The following is a 4,343-nucleotide window of genomic DNA, read 5'->3' as shown; positions in this document are numbered from 1 at the left end:
CACACACACACACACACACACACACACACATACAGTGCAGTCAGACTGCATCGTGCCATACAAGAGGAGGTGGCTACCTTGCAGATAAGAGTTGAGTGCCTTTTCCCTTCAACCACGGGTGAGACTGCACCGGATACACACACCGTGCATGCGCACACATGCATTGCACACCCATTTATAAACACACATTTAGACAATACACCCATAATTAGATGGACTGAAGGGGGGAGGAGAGAGGGACGCAGAGTGGGGGCTGTGTCAGCATTTTCTCTATATTGACTTTCCATCTTCATACACTAGAATACAAGCACTTTATCATGTAGAAAGTCTATAAAACATTTTCTATACACTATTTATTTGAAGCAAAATAATGTTACTCCTTAAACTGTCGATTGTCTTTGTTACTATAGTTGACCTTATGGTAGCTCACAGCCTTTAATTTTTTTCCATTGTCCAGTGTTGTTTAAATACCGTCTCTTTGCCACTTTACCTCTCTCTCCGCAGAGATATTTTTGTGTAACAGAGAGAGGGGAGGTAAGATGGTAAGAGGCTGTTAAGCACATTGTAGTTGTAATATTTTACCACTAAAGGTATCTCTCTCTTTCTCTCTCTCTTCCTACGATGTGCAAGCACAGTGGCTGCACTAGAATAGTGTGGGACAGTCATTGACAATTAAGACACAAATCCTCTCCTCCCTCCTCGACTCATCTGAACCTCTCCCCCTGGCTAGTGCTAAAGACTCGGTAGGCGTGTGTTGACAATTAATTCTGAAATACCTCAAAAACCTTTCATGTAAAGTTTATGTAATTTAACTGAAAATAATACTGCTAATGATAACAATGATTATGAAACTATGATACTATGATAGTTAGTTTTGGAACTTGTGACTTGAAGCTTTATACTGTTATAATTATTTTTATCCGTTTGCTCATTTCTCTCGTATGTTCTCTCTCATTTTGTTTTGCTACGGCATGTACTTAACTGTTTTCAAAAATGGAAAAGACATTGTGAATGTTTCTGTGAAAGGCAACATGAGAAAAGAAGAGACAGAAGGCATGCTACAGAGATAGAGTGAGAGGGAGAGAGCTAACCTTATTACAATTCAGATGATGTGCTTGATGCTCTCAAAGGCAGGGATAGGCAAAAGCAAACAAAACAAAAAATACAAATAATGGATTTGGCCTGAATTAAAAAACATTTGAAGAATAATCAATAGGAGGAATAATCTTTTACTCATTGTAAGCTTTCTTCTGCCTTCAAGTCTTTTCTCTGAAGAAAAAGAAAGAAAAAAAGAAAAAAAGATTTCACAGTTACTTTTGAAGGTTCCTGGGTGTGTTCAAGTGCTCCTGGTGTTCTAGACCAGCATCTCCTACTGGAAAGGAGGTGCACTTTTTTCTTTTCTGCATGGATATTGTATAACTGTATAGACCAACAGGAATGACCTGTGATTTTTGTGGGGAGGAGGAGGAGGAGGAAGGAAAGGCCTGGAAGTGGGTGGAGGTGGGTTGGGGAATATTTTGGTTATCAAAAAAAGAAAAAGAAAAAAAAGAAAGGGGGGAAAAAAGTGGGTGGGAATTTGGGTTTTAGGCGTTGGAGGGGTCCTTGTTTTTAGACTTTCTGTCGATTCACTGGTTGTGTGCATGTATTGTTGCAACCCTCTCCCCTTCCTCCCCCAATGTTTCTTTGATGTATATAAATCCAGACAGTAGGGGGCAGTGTGTGCTGGGGGAGGTCAAATTCCTCTCCTCCAATCAATAACATTCAATCTTCATTCCTCAGCTTGGGGTCCTGACTTGGGTTCCTGAAATGTGTGTCTTGCTTTTCCAAGGACGGGTTGTTTGCTTGGAGTTAATCAGAGGGACACACACTCACAGGCCCGGGCAGCCCCGAAAAAAACTGTTTGTCTGTCTTACATGCTTTTTTTGATCAGTGTACGTGCGTGCATTTGTATCTATGTGGAAACAAGTGAATTTAATTTATTTTTTGATTTGTTTTTGTTTCTTTTTTAAAATGTTCTTTTACTTTGGGTTGCAATATTTGTCATGCGAAAATTTGCGAAAAAACCATTTCTTACTAAATGACTGAATGACCGACCAACCACAGTACTACTTGGCAACTGACCCCTCCAACCATGAAATGCTCTCATCATCTACTGTCAAACAGCATATGTATGTGTCATTTCCCTGTAGGATAGATGGTTGCCAATGGGACTGATGTAGACACCCCCAGTCGCACTGTGCTCTCCCTCTTCTGTTACCTGTTAATCAATCAGAACCAAGTGTCTTTGTGATGGTAGAAGACAATCAGTTTCAAAACAAGAAAAAGGTAGAGAGAGGGCAGGCCAGTAGGGAGGAAAAAGAACAAACCAAAAGAAAAGAGAAATAAAAATCACAGGAAAAGAGGCTCTCTGCGTTGTGCCAAGCTGTGGTGGTGCCCGACTGCCAAAACAACTGCCCCTCTGCCATTGTCACTTCACCAGACCACACACACATACACCCGTGTAGCTTCCATCAGCTTATTGCCGCCCGGCTCTTAGCAGAGCCGTGCTGCAATTGCGCGCATCATCAGTTTCCCTCTATACCTTGACATGATCCTACTTGAACGCCCCATGCTAACAGCACCACTACACTCCAGAACAAAGCTCAGACATGCTGAATCCCAACATCGTCCACTCCCCGTCACATTTCCAACATGCACTCCTGTGCTCTCGCTGCCTAGTGCTGCGTCAAGGGGACGCAGTCCAGTCAATGCAGTGCATGAGCATAAAAGAAACAAAGCCCTGCGATATAAAGACCACATTTCCCACCACCCACCGCTGTTTCCTGCTGATCTTACGATGATGTAGCCAGCCGCGAGGAATAAAAGTGGCTCCGGTTGGTGGCTTTTGCACAGAAAACTATGCAAACACCTGACCCCCCAATCCTAATCGTTGCTGCTGGGTCAGAGTGTACAACCCGTCCCCCCCCGCCCCGCCTCACCTCAACATACACCCCATACCCCTGCACTTCTACATTACTACCCAAAGCCCAAGGTGGGTGGAGCAGTCCCTCAGGGTAGAGACTAGTAGATGGTGTCTGGGAAAGAGAGGAGCACTACAATGCCCAGTGTTTCACCAAACCAGACTGATGATGTCGCATTATATTAGCTTTACATAAATGTCCCCAACTGCCATTGACATCAAAATGGAGTCCATGTCCATGCTTGCATACAGATGAACCCTGCTCCCCGCCCCCTCTCTCGCTCATGGCTCCATTATGTTACAATGTTTGCTTGTCTTTGTCCCCAGAGCCAAGGAAGGGCCACAATCAATGCAAAGACACCTACATTGTACACTTAGTTTACAACGACATTTGGAGAAGGTGGCTTATATTGCACACAGACAGACTGACAAGACAGACAGATAGACACACAGGCACATGCTGAAGCAGTTGAGTCTGCCTTTTGAGAGCGTTTGCTAAAAAACCAAAGATGAAATCAGAGGTATGACAATCTGGCTACCGAACCAATAAGACAATGTTCAGCTCTCTGGGCTTCTCTACGGGTCCTGTGTTTCAACGGGCATGTAGACATTCCACTTATTGCACTTAGAACACACACACACACACACACACACACACACACATACACATCAACTAAGAATTTAGGCACACATACGCAACATACTGTCCTACAGGATGTGAAGGATGGACACACGCGCACACACACACACACACACACAGTGTACAGAGAGCCTCTTTTCCCTCCTCCCTCTGCAGAAGCCGGAGAGCCTGTGGAGGACTTTTAGGTTCGCTTCTATAGTTGAGACTTTTGAGAAGGAAAAAATCTGAGTAATAACTGTTACAGAAAAATAAAAACTTAAAAGGATAATATGGGTAAAAATTGCGTGTTTTGAAATAAATTAACAAATAAAAACAATTGTAAAACAACCCTGCCCAGTTTGTCTGATTATTATTTCAGCACAATTGCAGTACATTTAGGGAGTGGGCCTTTCTATTTTGCTACACAGCTAAAATTGTTACTCTAAAGGGTCTAGACTCTGAGATTAAGGAAAACTCAGGATTTCCAATGTGGATCTACTGGCATTTCTTCGTCCAGCACCCACTTCATATTGTGTTGATGTGTGTGTTGGTTTTCATGAAGATCTTAAATAGCAAAGAAATGTGCCTTACAACAGGAAAAAAAGATGACGAGTCACTGTGTACGATGGCAAACTGCCCGTGTATGAAAATAATGAAATACGAGTCCCTTTGTGTGTCTTATATTTCATGATATACTTAGAAAATGTGATCATACAAAAGATTAGGAAGAATACACAAGTTAACAAATCTGCAAAAAATGTCGGA

This window comes from Protomyctophum bolini (assembly GCF_963924005.1).
Source record: "Protomyctophum bolini genome assembly, chromosome: 8".
NCBI lineage: Eukaryota > Metazoa > Chordata > Actinopteri > Myctophiformes > Myctophidae > Protomyctophum > Protomyctophum bolini.
This window is presented reverse-complemented; position numbering follows the sequence as displayed.